Source organism: Pan troglodytes, chromosome 8, assembly GCF_028858775.2.
Source record: "Pan troglodytes isolate AG18354 chromosome 8, NHGRI_mPanTro3-v2.0_pri, whole genome shotgun sequence".
NCBI lineage: Eukaryota > Metazoa > Chordata > Mammalia > Primates > Hominidae > Pan > Pan troglodytes.
Window position 1 is genome coordinate 52,582,463 of NC_072406.2, and position 18,626 is coordinate 52,601,088.

An 18,626-nucleotide genomic window follows, 5' to 3' on the forward strand; every position below is an offset into this window, starting at 1 on the left:
CTAAAGAGAGGTTCAACTCTGTGAGTTGAATACACACAACACAAAGAAGTTACTGAGAATTCATCTGTCTGGCTTTATATGAAGAAATCTCGTTTCCAACAAAGGCCTCAAGGAGGTCTAAATATCCCCTTGCAGACTTAAGAAACAGAGTGTTTCCAAACTGCTCTATGAAAAGAAAGGTAAACTCTGTGAGCTGAATGCACGCATCACAAAGTGGTTTCTGAGAATGATTCTGTCTGGTTTTTATACAAAGATATTTTGATTTCTAAGATTGGCCTCAAATCGCTTGAAATCTCCAGTTGCAAATTCCACAAAAAGAGTGTTTCAAAACTGCTCTGTCTGAAGGAAGGGTCAACTCTGTGAGTTGAATACACACAACACAAAGAAGTTACTGGGAATTCATCTGTCTAGCATTTAACTGAGAAATCCCGTTTCCAACGAAGGCCTCAAAGGGGTCCAAATATCCTCTTGCAAACTTAACAAACAGAGTGTTTCCAAACTGCTCTGTGAAAAGAAAGGTGAAACTCTGGGAGTGGAACGCACACATCACAAAGTAGTTTCTGAGAATGGTTCAGTCTAGTTTTTAAACGAATATATTTCCTTTAATACAAGTGGCCTCAAATCGCTTGAAATCTCCACTTGTAAAACCCACAAAAAGAGTGTTTCAAATCTGCTCTGTCTAAAGAAAGGTTCAACTCTGTGAGTTCAATACACACAACACAAAGAAGTTACTGAGAATTCATCTGTCTAGCTTTATATGAAGAAATCCCGTTTCCAACGAAGGCCTCAAGGAGGTCTAAATATCCCCTTGCAGACTTAAGAAACAGAGTGTTTCCAAACTGCTCTATGAAAAGAAAGTTTAAACTCTCTGAGTTGAACGCACACATCATAAAGAAGTTTCTGAGAATGATTCTGTCTAGTTTTTATACAAAGATATTTCGATTTCTAAGACTGGCCTCAAATCGCTTGAAATCTCCACTAGCAAATTCCACAAAAAGAGTGTTTCAAAACTGCTCTGTCTCAAGGAAGGTTCAACTCTGTGAGTTGAATACACACAACACAAAGAAGTTACTGGGAATTCATCTGTCTAGCATTTAACTGAGAAATCCCGTTTCCAACGAAGGCCTCATAGTGGTCCAAATATCCTCTTGCAAACTTAACAAACAGAGTGTTTCCAAACTGCTCTATGAAAAGAAAGGTGAAACTCTGTGAGTTGAACGCACACATCACAAAGTGGTTTCTGAGAATGATTCTGTCTAGTTTTTATACAAAGATATTTCAATTTCTAAGACTGGCCTCAAATCGCTTGAAATCTCCAGTTGCAAATTCCACAAAAAGAGTGTTTCAAAACTGCTCTGTCTCAAGGAAGGTTCAATTCTGTGAGTTGAATACACACAACACAAAGAAGTTACTGGGAATTCATCTGTCTAGCATTTAACTGAGAAATCCCGTTTCCAACGAAGTCCTCAAAGTGGTCCAAATATCCTCTTGCAAACTTAACAAACAGAGTGTTTCCAAACTGCTCTATGAAAAGAAAGGTGAAACTCTGTGAGTTGAACGCACACATCACAAAGTAGTTTCTGAGAATGATTCTGTCTACTTTTTAAATGAAGATATTTCCTTTAATACAATTGGCCTCAAATCGCTTGAAATCTCCAATTGTAAAATCCACAAAAAGAGTGTTTCAAATCTGCTCTGTCTAAAGAAAGGTTCAACTCTGTGAGTTGAATACACACAACACAAAGAAGTTACTGAGAATTCATCTGTCTAGCTTTATATGAAGAAATCCCGTTTCCAACGAAGGCCTCAAAGAGTTTTAAATATCCCCTTGCAGACTTAAGAAACAGAGTGTTTCCAAACTGCTCTATGAAAAGAAAGGTTTAACTCTGTGAGTTGAATGCACACATCACAAAGTGGTTTCTGAGAATGATTCTGTCTAGTTTTTAAATGAAGATATTTCCTTTAATACAATTGGCCTCAAATCGCTTGAAATCTCCAATTGTAAAATCCACAAAAAGAGTGTTTCAAATCTGCTCTGTCTAAAGAGAGGTTCAACTCTGTGAGTTGAATACACACAACACAAAGAAGTTACTGAGAATTCATCTGTCTGGCTTTATATGAAGAAATCTCGTTTCCAACAAAGGCCTCAAGGAGGTCTAAATATCCCCTTGCAGACTTAAGAAACAGAGTGTTTCCAAACTGCTCTATGAAAAGAAAGGTAAACTCTGTGAGCTGAATGCACGCATCACAAAGTGGTTTCTGAGAATGATTCTGTCTGGTTTTTATACAAAGATATTTTGATTTCTAAGATTGGCCTCAAATCGCTTGAAATCTCCAGTTGCAAATTCCACAAAAAGAGTGTTTCAAAACTGCTCTGTCTGAAGGAAGGGTCAACTCTGTGAGTTGAATACACACAACACAAAGAAGTTACTGGGAATTCATCTGTCTAGCATTTAACTGAGAAATCCCGTTTCCAACGAAGGCCTCAAAGGGGTCCAAATATCCTCTTGCAAACTTAACAAACAGAGTGTTTCCAAACTGCTCTGTGAAAAGAAAGGTGAAACTCTGGGAGTGGAACGCACACATCACAAAGTAGTTTCTGAGAATGGTTCAGTCTAGTTTTTAAACGAATATATTTCCTTTAATACAAGTGGCCTCAAATCGCTTGAAATCTCCACTTGTAAAACCCACAAAAAGAGTGTTTCAAATCTGCTCTGTCTAAAGAAAGGTTCAACTCTGTGAGTTCAATACACACAACACAAAGAAGTTACTGAGAATTCATCTGTCTAGCTTTATATGAAGAAATCCCGTTTCCAACGAAGGCCTCAAGGAGGTCTAAATATCCCCTTGCAGACTTAAGAAACAGAGTGTTTCCAAACTGCTCTATGAAAAGAAAGTTTAAACTCTCTGAGTTGAACGCACACATCATAAAGAAGTTTCTGAGAATGATTCTGTCTAGTTTTTATACAAAGATATTTCGATTTCTAAGACTGGCCTCAAATCGCTTGAAATCTCCACTTGCAAATTCCACAAAAAGAGTGTTTCAAAACTGCTCTGTCTCAAGGAAGATTCAACTCTGTGAGTTGAATACACACAACACAAAGAAGTTACTGGGAATTCATCTGTCTAGCATTTAACTGAGAAATCCCGTTTCCAACGAAGGCCTCAAAGTGGTCCAAATATCCTCTTGCAAACTTAACAAACAGAGTGTTTCCAAACTGCTCTATGAAAAGAAAGGTGAAACTCTGTGAGTTGAACGCACACATCACAAAGTGGTTTCTGAGAATGATTCTGTCTAGTTTTTATGCAAAGATATTTCAATTTCTAAGACTGGCCTCAAATCGCTTGAAATCTCCAGTTGCAAATTCCACAAAAAGAGTGTTTCAAAACTGCTCTGTCTCAAGGAAGATTCAATTCTGTGAGTTGAATACACACAACACAAAGAAGTTACTGGGAATTCATCTGTCTAGCATTTAACTGAGAAATCCCGTTTCCAACGAAGGCCTCAAAGGGGTCCCAATATCCTCTTGCAAACTTAACAAACAGAGTGTTTCCAAACTGCTCTATGAAAAGAAAGGTGAAACTCTGTGAGTTGAACGCACACATCACAAAGTGGTTTCTGAGAATGATTCTGTCTGGTTTTTATACAAAGATATTTCAATTTCTAAGACCGGCCTCAAATCGCTTGAAATCTCCACTTGCAAATTCCACAAAAAGAGTGTTTCCAAACTGCTCTGTCTCAAGGAAGGGTCAACTCTGTGAGTTGAATACACACAACACAAAGAAGTTACTGGGAATTCATCTGTCTAGCATTTAACTGAGAAATCCCGTTTCCAACGAAGGCCTCAAAGGGGTCCAAATATCCTCTTGCAAACTTAACAAACAGAGTGTTTCCAAACTGCTCTATGAAAAGAAAGGTGAAACTCTGTGAGTTGAACGCACACATCACAAAGTAGTTTCTGAGAATGGTTCTGTCTAGTTTTTAAACGAAGATATTTCCTTTAATACAATTGGCCTCAAATCGCTTGAAATCTCCACCTGTAAAATCCAAAAAAACAGTGTTTCAAATCTGCTCTGTCTAAAGAAAGGTTCAACTCTGTGAGTTGAATACACACAACACAAAGAAGTTACTGAGAATTCATCTGTCTAGCTTTATATGAAGAAATCCCGTTTCCAACGAAGGCCTCAAGGAGGTCTAAATATCCCCTTGCAGACTTAAGAAACAGACTGTTTCCAAACTGATCTATGAAAAGAAAGATTAAACTCTGTGAGTTGAACGCACACATCAAAAACTGGTTTCTGAGAATGATTCTGTCTAGTTTTTATACAAAGATATTTCGATTTCTAAGATTGGCCTCAAATCGCTTGAAATCTCCACTTGCAAATTCCACAAAAAGAGTGTTTCAAAACTGCTCTGTCTCAAGGAAGATTCAACTCTGTGAGTTGAATACACACAACACAAAGAAGTTACTGGGAATTCATCTGTCTAGCATTTAACTGAGAAATCCCGTTTCCAACGAAGGCCTCAAAGTGGTCCAAATATTCTCTTGCAAACTTAACAAACAGAGTGTTTCCAAACTGCTCTATGAAAAGAAAGGTGAAACTCTGTGGGTTGAACGCACACATCACAAAGTAGTTTCTGAGAATGATTCTGTTTAGTTTTTAAATGAAGATATTTCCTTTAATACAATTGGCCTCAAATCGCTTGAAATCTCCAATTGTAAAATCCACAAAAAGAGTGTTTCAAATCTGCTCTGTCTCAAGAAAGGTTCAACTCTGTGAGTTGAATACACACAACACAAAGAAGTTACTGAGAATTCATCTGTCTAGCTTTATATGAAGAAATCCCGTTTCCAACGAAGGCCTCAAAGAGGTTTAAATATCCCGTTGCAGACTTAAGAAACAGAGTGTTTCCAAACTGCTCTATGAAAAGAAAGGTTTAACTCTGTGAGTTGAATGCACACATCACAAAGTGGTTTCTGAGAATGATTCTGTCTGGTTTTTATACAAAGATATTTCGATTTCTAAGATTGGCCTCAAATCGCTTGAAATCTCCACTTGTAAAACCCACAAAAAGAGTGTTTCAAATCTGCTCTGTCTAAAGAAAGGTTCAACTCTGTGAGTTGAATACACACAACACAAAGAAGTTACTGGGAATTCATCTGTCTAGCATTTAACTGAGAAATCCCGTTTCCAACGAAGGCCTCAAAGTGGTCCAAATATCCCCTTGCAGACTTAAGAAACAGAGTGTTTCCAAACTGCTCTATGAAAAGAAAGGTTAAACTCTGTGAGTTGAACGCACACATCACAAAGTGGTTTCTGAGAATGATTCTGTCTAGTTTTTATACAAAGATATTTCGATTTCTAAGACTGGCCTCAAATCGCTTGAAATCTCCACTTGCAAATTCCACAAAAAGAGTGTTTCAAAACTGCTCTGTCTCAAGGAAGATTCAATTCTGTGAGTTGAATACACACAACACAAAGAAGTTACTGGGAATTCATCTGTCTAGCATTTAACTGAGAAATCCCGTTTCCAACGAAGGCCTCAAAGTGGTCCAAATATCCTCTTGCAAACTTAACAAACAGAGTGTTTCCAAACTGCTCTATGAAAAGAAAGGGGAAACTCTGTGAGTTGAACGCACACATCACAAAGTAGTTTCTGAGAATGATTCTGTCTAGTTTTTAAATGAAGATATTTCCTTTAATACAATTGGCCTCAAATCGCTTGAAATCTCCACTTGTAAAATCCACAAAAAGAGTGTTTCAAATCTGCTCTGTCTCAAGAAAGGTTCAACTCTGTGAGTTGAATACACACAACACAAAGAAGTTACTGAGAATTCATCTGTCTAGCTTTATATGAAGAAATCCCGTTTCCAACGAAGGCCTCAAAGAGTTTTAAATATCCCCTTGCAGACTTAAGAAACAGAGCGTTTCCAAACTGCTCTATGAAAAGAAAGTTTAAACTCTCTGTGTTGAATGCACACATCACAAAGTGGTTTCTGAGAATGATTCTGTCTGGTTTTTATACAAAGATATTTCGATTTCTAAGATTGGCCTCAAATCGGTTGAAATCTCCACTTGCAAATTCCACAAAAAGAGTGTTTCAAAACTGCTCTGTCTGAAGGAAGGGTCAACTCTGTGAGTTGAATACACACAACACAAAGAAGTTACTGGGAATTCATCTGTCTAGCATTTAACTGAGAAATCCCGTTTCCAACGAAGGCCTCAAAGGGGTCCAAATATCCTCTTGCAAACTTAACAAACAGAGTGTTTCCAAACTGCTCTATGAAAAGAAAGGTGAAACTCTGTGAGTTGAACGCACACATCACAAAGTAGTTTCTGAGAATGGTTCTGTCTAGTTTTTAAACGAAGATATTTCCTTTAATACAATTGGCCTCAAATCGCTTGAAATCTCCAATTGTAAAATCCACAAAAAGAGTGTTTCATATCTGCTCTGTCTAAAGAAAGGTTCAACTCTGTGAGTTGAATACACACAACACAAAGAAGTTACTGAGAATTCATCTGTCTAGCTTTATATGAAGAAATCCCGTTTCCAACGAAGGCCTCAAGGATGTCTAAATATCCCCTTGCAGACTTAAGAAACAGAGTGTTTCCAAACTGCTCTCTGAAAAGAAAGATTAAACTCTGTGAGTTGAACGCACACATCACAAACTGGTTTCTGAGAATGATTCTGTCTAGTTTTTATACAAAGATATTTCGATTTCTAAGATTGGCCTCAAATCGCTTGAAATCTCCAATTGCAAATTCCACAAAAAGAGTGTTTCAAAACTGCTCTGTCTCAAGGAAGATTCAACTCTGTGAGTTGAATACACACAACACAAAGAAGTTACTGGGAATTCATCTGTCTAGCATTTAAATGAGAAATCCCGTTTCCAACGAAGGCCTCAAAGTGGTCCAAATATCCTCTTGCAAACTTAACAAACAGAGTGTTTCCAAACTGCTCTATGAAAAGAAAGGTGAAACTCTGTGAGTTGAACGCACACATCACAAAGTGGTTTCTGAGAATGATTCTGTCTAGTTTTTATACAAAGATATTTCAATTTCTAAGACCGGCCTCAAATCGCTTGAAATCTCCACTTGCAAATTCCACAAAGAGAGTGTTTCCAAACTGCTCTGTCTCAAGGAAGATTCAATTCTGTGAGTTGAATACACACAACGCAAAGAAGTTACTGGGAATTCATCTGTCTAGCATTTAACTGAGAAATCCCGTTTCCAACGAAGGCCTCAAAGTGGCCCAAATATCCTCTTGCAAACTTAACAAACAGAGTGTTTCCAAACTGCTCTATGAAAAGAAAGGTGAAACTCTGTGAGTTGAACGCACACATCACAAAGTAGTTTCTGAGAATGATTCTGTCTAGTTTTTAAATGAAGATATTTCCTTTAATACAATTGGCCTCAAATCGCTTGAAATCTCCACTTTTAAAATCCACAAAAAGAGTGTTTCAAATCTGCTCTGTCTAAAGAAAGGTTCAACTCTGTGAGTTGAATACACACAACACAAAGAAGTTACTGAGAATTCATCTGTCTAGCTTTATATGAAGAAATCCCGTTTCCAACGAAGGCCTCAAAGAGTTTTAAATATCCCCTTGCAGACTTAAGAAACAGAGTGTTTCCAAACTGCTCTATGAAAAGAAAGTTTAAACTCTCTGTGTTGAATGCACACATCACAAAGTGGTTTCTGAGAATGATTCTGTCTGGTTTTTATACAAAGATATTTCGATTTCTAAGATTGGCCTCAAATCGCTTGAAATCTCCAGTTGCAAATTCCACAAAAAGAGTGTTTCAAAACTGCTCTGTCTCAAGGAAGTTTCAACTCTGTGAGTTGAATACACACAACACAAAGAAGTTACTGGGAATTCATCTGTCTAGCATTTAACTGAGAAATCCCGTTTCCAACGAAGGCCTCAAAGGGGTCCAAATATCCTCTTGCAAACTTAACAAACAGAGTGTTTCCAAACTGCTCTATGAAAAGAAAGGTGAATCTCTGTGAGTTGAACGCACACATCACAAAGTAGTTTCTGAGAATGGTTCTGTCTAGTTTTTAAACGAAGATATTTCCTTTAATACAATTGGCCTCAAATCGCTTGAAATCTCCACTTGTAAAATCCACAAAAAGAGTGTTTCAAATCTGCTCTGTCTAAAGAAAGGTTCAACTCTGTGAGTTGAATACACACAACACAAAGAAGTTACTGAGAATTCATCTGTCTAGCTTTATATGAAGAAATCAAGTTTCCAACGAAGGCCTCAAGGAGGTCTAAATATCCCCTTGCAGACTTAAGAAACAGAGTGTTTCCAAACTGCTCTATGAAAAGAAAGGTTAAACTCTGTGAGTTGAATGCACACATCACAAAGTGGTTTCTGAGAATGATTCTGTCTGGTTTTTATACAAAGATATTTCGATTTCTAAGATTGGCCTCAATTCGCTTGAAATCTCCAATTGTAAACCCACAAAAAGAGTGTTTCAAATCTGCTCTGTCTAAAGAAAGGTTCAACTCTGTGAGTTGAATACACACAACACAAAGAAGTTACTGGGAATTCATCTGTCTAGCATTTAACTGAGAAATCCCGTTTCCAACGAAGGCCTCAAAGTGGTCCAAATATCCTCTTGCAAACTTAACAGAGTTTTTCCAAACTGCTCTATGAAAAGAAAGGTGCAACTCTGTGAGTTGAACGCACACATCACAAAGTAGTTACTGAGAATGGTTCTGTCTAGTTTTTAAACGAAGATATTTCCTTTTATACAATTGGCCTCAAATCGCTTGAAATCTCCACTTGTAAAATCCACAAAAAGAGTGTTTCAAATCTGCTCTGTCTAAAGAAAGGTTCAACTCTGTGAGTTGAATACACACAACACAAAGAAGTTACTGAGAATTCATCTGTCTAGCTTTATATGAAGAAATCCCGTTTCCAACGAAGGCCTCAAGGAGGTCTAAATATCCCCTTGCAGACTTAAGAAACAGACTGTTTCCAAACTGATCTATGAAAAGAAAGATTAAACTCTGTGAGTTGAACGCACACATCAAAAACTGGTTTCTGAGAATGATTCTGTCTAGTTTTTATACAAAGATATTTCGATTTCTAAGATTGGCCTCAAATCGCTTGAAATCTCCACTTGCAAATTCCACAAAAAGAGTGTTTCAAAACTGCTCTGTCTCAAGGAAGATTCAACTCTGTGAGTTGAATACACACAACACAAAGAAGTTACTGGGAATTCATCTGTCAAGCATTTAACTGAGAAATCCCGTTCCCAACGAAGGCCTCAAAGTGGTCCAAATATTCTCTTGCAAACTTAACAAACAGAGTGTTTCCAAACTGCTCTATGAAAAGAAAGGTGAAACACTGTGGGTTGAACGCACACATCACAAAGTAGTTTCTGAGAATGATTCTGTTTAGTTTTTAAATGAAGATATTTCCTTTAATACAATTGGCCTCAAATCGCTTGAAATCTCCAATTGTAAAATCCACAAAAAGAGTGTTTCAAATCTGCTCTGTCTAAAGAAAGGTTCAACTCTGTGAGTTGAATACACCCAACACAAAGAAGTTACTGAGAATTCATCTGTCTAGCTTTATATGAAGAAATCCCGTTTCCAACGAAGGCCTCAAAGAGGTTTAAATATCCCGTTGCAGACTTAAGAAACAGAGTATTTCCAAACTGCTCTATGAAAAGAAAGGTTTAACTCTGTGAGTTGAATGCACACATCACAAAGTGGTTTCTGAGAATGATTCTGTCTGGTTTTTATACAAAGATATTTCGATTTCTAAGATTGGCCTCAAATCGCTTGAAATCTCCACTTGTAAAACCCACAAAAAGAGTGTTTCAAATCTGCTCTGTCTAAAGAAAGGTTCAACTCTGTGAGTTGAATACACACAACACAAAGAAGTTACTGGGAATTCATCTGTCTAGCATTTAACTGAGAAATCCCGTTTCCAACGAAGGCCTCAAAGTGGTCCAAATATCCCCTTGCAGACTTAAGAAACAGAGTGTTTCCAAACTGCTCTATGAAAAGAAAGTTTAAACTCTCTGAGTTGAATGCACACATCACAAAGTGGTTTCTGAGAATGATTCTGTCTGGTTTTTATACAAAGATATTTCGATTTCTAAGATTGGCCACAAATCGCTTGAAATCTCCACTTGCAAATTCCACAAAAAGAGTGTTTCAAAACTGCTCTGTCTAAAGGAAGGTTCAACTCTGTGAGTTGAATACACACAACACAAAGAAGTTACTGGGAATTCATCTATCTAGCATTTAACTGAGAAATCCCGTTTCCAACGAAGGCCTCAAAGGGGTCCAAATATCCCCTTGCAAACTGAACAAACAGAGTCTTTTCAAAGTGCTCTATGAAAAGAAAGGTGAAACTCTGTGAGTTGAACGCACTCATCATAAAGTAGTTTCTGAGAATGGTTACGTCTAGTTTTTAAACGAAGATATTTCCTTTAATACAAGTGGCCACAAATCGCTTGAAATCTCCACTTGTAAAACCCACAAAAAGAGTGTTTCAAATCTGCTCTGTCTAAAGAAAGGTTCAACTCTGTGAGTTGAATACACACAACACAAAGAAGTTACTGAGAATTCATCTGTCTAGCTTTATATGAAGAAATCCCGTTTCCAACGAAGGCCTCAAGGAGGTCTAAATATCCCCTTGCAGACTTAAGAAACAGAGTGTTTCCAAACTGCTCTATGAAAAGAAAGTTGAAACTCTCTCTGTTGAATGCACCCATCACAAAGTGGTTTCTGAGAATGATTCTGTCTGGTTTTTATACAAAGATATTTCGATTTCTAAGATTGGCCTCAAATCGCTTGAAATGTCCACTTGCAAATTCCACAAAAAGAGTGTTTCAAAACTGCTCTGTCTAAAGGAAGGTTCAATTCTGTGAGTTGAATACACACAACACAAAGAAGTTACTGGGAATTCATCTGTCTAGCATTTAAATGAGAAATCCCGTTTCCAACGAAGGCCTCAAAGGGGTCCAAATATCCCCTTGCAAACTTAACAAACAGAGTCTTTCCAAACTGCTCTATGAAAAGAAAGGTGAAACTCTGTGAGTTGAACGCACACATCATAAAGAAGTTTCTGAGAATGGTTCTGTCTAGTTTTTAAACGAAGATATCTCCTTTAATACAATTGGCCTCAAATCGCTTGAAATCTCCACTTGTAAAATCCAAAAAAAGAGTGTTTCAAATCTGCTCTGTGTAAAGAAAGGTTCAACTCTGTGAGTTGAATACACACAACACAAAGAAGTTACTGAGAATTCATCTGTCTAGCTTTATATGAAGAAATCAAGTTTCCAACGATGGCCTCAAGGAGGTCTAAGTATCTCCTTGCAGACTTAAGAAACAGAGTGTTTCCAAACTGCTCTATGAAAAGAAAGGTTAAACTCTGTGACTTGAACGCACACATCACAAAGTGGTTTCTGAGAATGATTCTGTCTAGTTTTTATACAAAGATATTTCGATTTCTAAGACTGGCCTCAAATCGCTTGAAATCTCCACTTGCAAATTCCACAAAAAGAGTGTTTCAAAACTGCTCTGTCTCAAGGAAGATTCAACTCTGTGAGTTGAATACACACAACACAAAGAAGTTACTGGGAATTCATCTGTCTAGCATTTAACTGAGAAATCCCGTTCCCAACGAATGCCTCAAAGTGGTCCAAATATCCTCTTGCAAACTTAACAAACAGAGTGTTTCCAAACTGCTCTATGAAAAGAAAGGTGAAGCTCTGTGAGTTGAACGCACACATCACAAAGTACTTTCGGAGAATGATTCTGTCTAGTTTTTAAATGAAGATATTTCCTTTAATACAATTGTCCTCAAATCGCTTGAAATCTCCACTTGTAAAATCCACAAAAAGAGTGTTTCAAATCTGCTCTGTCTAAAGAAAGGTTCAACTCTGTGAGTTCAATACACACAACACAAAGAAGTTACTGAGAATTCATCTGTCTAGCTTTATATAAGAAATACCGTTTCCAACGAAGGCCTCAAAGAGGTTTAAATATCCCCTTGCAGACTTAAGAAACAGAGTGTTTCCAAACTGCTCTATGAAAAGAAAGGTTTAACTCTGTGAGTTGAATGCACACATCACAAAGTGGTTTCTGAGAATGATTCTGTCTGGTTTTTATAAAAAGATATTTCGATTTCTAAGATTGGACTCAATTCGCTTGAAATCTCCAATTGTAAAACCCACAAAAAGAGTGTTTCAAATCTGCTCTGTCTAAAGAAAGGTTCAACTCTGTGAGTTGAATACACACAACACAAAGAAGTTACTGGGAATTCATCTGTCTAGCATTTAACTGAGAAATCCCGTTTCCAACGAAGGCCTCAAAGTGGTCCAAATATCCTCTTGCAAACTTAACAGAGTTTTTCCAAACTGCTCTATGAAAAGAAAGGTGCAAATCTGTGAGTTGAACGCACACATCACAAAGTAGTTACTGAGAATGGTTCTGTCTAGTTTTTAAACGAAGATATTTCCTTTTATACAATTGGCCTCAAATCGCTTGAAATCTCCACTTGTAAAATCCACAAAAAGAGTGTTTCAAATCTGCTCTGTCTAAAGAAAGGTTCAACTCTGTGAGTTGAATACACACAACACAAAGAAGTTACTGAGAATTCATCTGTCTAGCTTTATATGAAGAAATCCCGTTTCCAACGAAGGCCTCAAGGAGGTCTAAATATCCCCTTGCAGACTTAAGAAACAGACTGTTTCCAAACTGATCTATGAAAAGAAAGATTAAACTCTGTGAGTTGAACGCACACATCAAAAACTGGTTTCTGAGAATGATTCTGTCTAGTTTTTATACAAAGATATTTCGATTTCTAAGATTGGCCTCAAATCGCTTGAAATCTCCACTTGCAAATTCCACAAAAAGAGTGTTTCAAAACTGCTCTGTCTCAAGGAAGATTCAACTCTGTGAGTTGAATACACACAACACAAAGAAGTTACTGGGAATTCATCTGTCTAGCATTTAACTGAGAAATCCCGTTCCCAACGAAGGCCTCAAAGTGGTCCAAATATTCTCTTGCAAACTTAACAAACAGAGTGTTTCCAAACTGCTCTATGAAAAGAAAGGTGAAACTCTGTGGGTTGAACGCACACATCACAAAGTAGTTTCTGAGAATGATTCTGTTTAGTTTTTAAATGAAGATATTTCCTTTAATACAATTGGCCTCAAATCGCTTGAAATCTCCAATTGTAAAATCCACAAAAAGAGTGTTTCAAATCTGCTCTGTCTCAAGAAAGGTTCAACTCTGTGAGTTGAATACACACAACACAAAGAAGTTACTGAGAATTCATCTGTCTAGCTTTATATGAAGAAATCCCGTTTCCAACGAAGGCCTCAAAGAGGTTTAAATATCCCGTTGCAGACTTAAGAAACAGAGTATTTCCAAACTGCTCTATGAAAAGAAAGGTTTAACTCTGTGAGTTGAATGCACACATCACAAAGTGGTTTCTGAGAATGATTCTGTCTGGTTTTTATACAAAGATATTTCGATTTCTAAGATTGGCCTCAAATCGCTTGAAATCTCCACTTGTAAAACCCACAAAAAGAGTGTTTCAAATCTGCTCTGTCTAAAGAAAGGTTCAACTCTGTGAGTTGAATACACACAACACAAAGAAGTTACTGGGAATTCATCTGTCTAGCATTTAACTGAGAAATCCCGTTTCCAACGAAGGCCTCAAAGTGGTCCAAATATCCCCTTGCAGACTTAAGAAACAGAGTGTTTCCAAACTGCTCTATGAAAAGAAAGTTTAAACTCTCTGAGTTGAATGCACACATCACAAAGTGGTTTCTGAGAATGATTCTGTCTGGTTTTTATACAAAGATATTTCGATTTCTAAGATTGGCCACAAATCGCTTGAAATCTCCACTTGCAAATTCCACAAAAAGAGTGTTTCAAAACTGCTCTGTCTAAAGGAAGGTTCAACTCTGTGAGTTGAATACACACAACACAAAGAAGTTACTGGGAATTCATCTATCTAGCATTTAACTGAGAAATCCCGTTTCCAACGAAGGCCTCAAAGGGGTCCAAATATCCCCTTGCAAACTTAACAAACAGAGTCTTTTCAAACTGCTCTATGAAAAGAAAGGTGAAACTCTGTGAGTTGAACGCACTCATCATAAAGTAGTTTCTGAGAATGGTTACGTCTAGTTTTTAAACGAAGATATTTCCTTTAATACAAGTGGCCACAAATCGCTTGAAATCTCCACTTGTAAAACCCACAAAAAGAGTGTTTCAAATCTGCTCTGTCTAAAGAAAGGTTCAACTCTGTGAGTTCAATACACACAACACAAAGAAGTTACTGAGAATTCATCTGTCTAGCTTTATATGAAGAAATCCCGTTTCCAACGAAGGCCTCAAGGAGGTCTAAATATCCCCTTGCAGACTTCAGAAACAAAGTGTTTCCAAACTGCTCTATGAAAAGAAAGTTTAAACTCTCTGAGTTGAACGCACACATCATAAAGAAGTTTCTGAGAATGATTCTGTCTAGTTTTTATACAAAGATATTTCGATTTCTAAGACTGGCCTCAAATCGCTTGAAATCTCCACTTGCAAATTCCACAAAAAGAGTGTTTCAAAACTGCTCTGTCTCAAGGAAGATTCAACTCTGTGAGTTGAATACACACAACACAAAGAAGTTACTGGGAATTCATCTGTCTAGCATTTAACTGAGAAATCCCGTTTCCAACGAAGGCCTCAAAGTGGTCCAAATATCCTCTTGCAAACTTAACAAACAGAGTGTTTCCAAACTGCTCTATGAAAAGAAAGGTGAAACTCTGTGAGTTGAACGCACACATCACAAAGTGGTTTCTGAGAATGATTCTGTCTAGTTTTTATACAAAGATATTTCAATTTCTAAGACTGGCCTCAAATCGCTTGAAATCTCCAGTTGCAAATTCCACAAAAAGAGTGTTTCAAAACTGCTCTGTCTCAAGGAAGATTCAATTCTGTGAGTTGAATACACACAACACAAAGAAGTTACTGGGAATTCATCTGTCTAGCATTTAACTGAGAAATCCCGTTTCCAACGAAGGCCTCAAAGTGGTCCAAATATCCTCTTGCAAACTTAACAAACAGAGTGTTTCCAAACTGCTCTATGAAAAGAAAGGTTTAACTCTGTGAGTTGAATGCACACATCACAAAGTGGTTTCTGAGAATGATTCTGTCTAGTTTTTAAATGAAGATATTTCCTTTAATACAATTGGCCTCAAATCGCTTGAAATCTCCAATTGTAAAATCCACAAAAAGAGTGTTTCAAATCTGCTCTGTCTAAAGAGAGGTTCAACTCTGTGAGTTGAATACACACAACACAAAGAAGTTACTGAGAATTCATCTGTCTGGCTTTATATGAAGAAATCTCGTTTCCAACAAAGGCCTCAAGGAGGTCTAAATATCCCCTTGCAGACTTAAGAAACAGAGTGTTTCCAAACTGCTCTATGAAAAGAAAGGTAAACTCTGTGAGCTGAATGCACACATCACAAAGTGGTTTCTGAGAATGATTCTGTCTGGTTTTTATACAAAGATATTTTGATTTCTAAGATTGGCCTCAAATCGCTTGAAATCTCCAGTTGCAAATTCCACAAAAAGAGTGTTTCAAAACTGCTCTGTCTAAAGAAAGGTTCAACTCTGTGAGTTGAATACACACAACACAAAGAAGTTACTGGGAATTCATCTGTCTAGCATTTAACTGAGAAATCCCGTTTCCAACGAAGGCCTCAAAGTGGTCCCAATATCCCCTTGCAGACTTAAGAAACAGAGTGTTTCCAAACTGCTCTATGAAAAGATAGTTTAAACTCTCTGAGTTGAATGCACACATCACAAAGTGGTTTCTGAGAATGATTCTGTCTGGTTTTTATACAAAGATATTTCGATTTCTAAGATTGGCCACAAATCGCTTGAAATCTCCACTTGCAAATTCCACAAAAAGAGTGTTTCAAAACTGCTCTGTCTAAAGGAAGGTTCAACTCTGTGAGTTGAATACACACAACACAAAGAAGTTACTGGGAATTCATCTATCTAGCATTTAACTGAGAAATCCCGTTTCCAACGAAGGCCTCAAAGGGGTCCAAATATCCCCTTGCAAACTTAACAAACAGAGTCTTTTCAAACTGCTCTATGAAAAGAAAGGTGAAACTCTGTGAGTTGAACGCACTCATCATAAAGTAGTTTCTGAGAATGGTTACGTCTAGTTTTTAAACGAAGATATTTCCTTTAATACAAGTGGCCACAAATCGCTTGAAATCTCCACTTGTAAAACCCACAAAAAGAGTGTTTCAAATCTGCTCTGTCTAAAGAAAGGTTCAACTCTGTGAGTTCAATACACACAACACAAAGAAGTTACTGAGAATTCATCTGTCTAGCTTTATATGAAGAAATCCCGTTTCCAACGAAGGCCTCAAGGAGGTCTAAATATCCCCTTGCAGACTTCAGAAACAGAGTGTTTCCAAACTGCTCTATGAAAAGAAAGTTTAAACTCTCTGAGTTGAACGCACACATCATAAAGAAGTTTCTGAGAATGATTCTGTCTAGTTTTTATACAAAGATATTTCGATTTCTAAGACTGGCCTCAAATCGCTTGAAATCTCCACTTGCAAATTCCACAAAAAGAGTGTTTCAAAACTGCTCTGTCTCAAGGAAGATTCAACTCTGTGTGTTGAATACACACAACACAAAGAAGTTACTGGGAATTCATCTGTCTAGCATTTAACTGAGAAATCCCGTTTCCAACGAAGGCCTCAAAGTGGTCCAAATATCCTCTTGCAAACTTAACAAACAGAGTGTTTCCAAACTGCTCTATGAAAAGAAAGGTGAAACTCTGTGAGTTGAACGCACACATCACAAAGTGGTTTCTGAGAATGATTCTGTCTAGTTTTTATACAAAGATATTTCAATTTCTAAGACTGGCCTCAAATCGCTTGAAATCTCCAGTTGCAAATTCCACAAAAAGAGTGTTTCAAAACTGCTCTGTCTCAAGGAAGATTCAATTCTGTGAGTTGAATACACACAACACAAAGAAGTTACTGGGAATTCATCTGTCTAGCATTTAACTGAGAAATCCCGTTTCCAACGAAGGCCTCAAAGTGGTCCAAATATCCTCTTGCAAACTTAACAAACAGAGTGTTTCCAAACTGCTCTATGAAAAGAAAGGTGAAACTCTGTGAGTTGAACGCACACATCACAAAGTAGTTTCTGAGAATGATTCTGTCTAGTTTTTAAATGAAGATATTTCCTTTAATACAATTGGCCTCAAATCGCTTGAAATCTCCAATTGTAAAATCCACAAAAAGAGTGTTTCAAGTCTGCTCTGTCTAAAGAAAGGTTCAACTCTGTGAGTTGAATACACACAACACAAAGAAGTTACTGAGAATTCATCTGTCTAGCTTTATATGAAGAAATCCCGTTTCCAACGAAGGCCTCAAAGAGTTTTAAATATCCCCTTGCAGACTTAAGAAACAGAGTGTTTCCAAACTGCTCTATGAAAAGAAAGGTTTAACTCTGTGAGTTGAATGCACACATCACAAAGTGGTTTCTGAGAATGATTCTGTCTAGTTTTTAAATGAAGATATTTCCTTTAATACAATTGGCCTCAAATCGCTTGAAATCTCCAATTGTAAAATCCACAAAAAGAGTGTTTCAAATCTGCTCTGTCTAAAGAGAGGTTCAACTCTGTGAGTTGAATACACACAACACAAAGAAGTTACTGAGAATTCATCTGTCTGGCTTTATATGAAGAAATCTCGTTTCCAACAAAGGCCTCAAGGAGGTCTAAATATCCCCTTGCAGACTTAAGAAACAGAGTGTTTCCAAACTGCTCTATGAAAAGAAAGGTAAACTCTGTGAGCTGAATGCACACATCACAAAGTGGTTTCTGAGAATGATTCTGTCTGGTTTTTATACAAAGATATTTTGATTTCTAAGATTGGCCTCAAATCGCTTGAAATCTCCAGTTGCAAATTCCACAAAAAGAGTGTTTCAAAACTGCTCTGTCTGAAGGAAGGGTCAACTCTGTGAGTTGAATACACACAACACAAAGAAGTTACTGGGAATTCATCTGTCTAGCATTTAACTGAGAAATCCCTTTTCCAACGAAGGCCTCAAAGGGGTCCAAATATCCTCTTGCAAACTTAACAAACAGAGTGTTTCCAAACTGCTCTGTGAAAAGAAAGGTGAAACTCTGGGAGTTGAACGCACACATCACAAAGTAGTTTCTGAGAATGGTTCTGTCTAGTTTTTAAACGAAGATATTTCCTTTAATACAATTGGCCTCAAATCGCTTGAAATCTCCACCTGTAAAATCCACAAAAAGAGTGTTTCAAATCTGCTCTGTCTAAAGAAAGGTTCAACTCTGTGAGTTGAATACACACAACACAAAGAAGTTACTGAGAATTCATCTGTCTAGCTTTATATGAAGAAATCCCGTTTCCAACGAAGGCCTTAAGGAGGTCTAAATATCCCCTTGCAGACTTAAGAACCAGACTGTTTCCAAACTGATCTATGAAAAGAAAGATTAAACTCTGTGAGTTGAACGCACACATCAAAAACTGGTTTCTGAGAATGATTCTGTCTAGTTTTTATACAAAGATATTTCGATTTCTAAGATTGGCCTC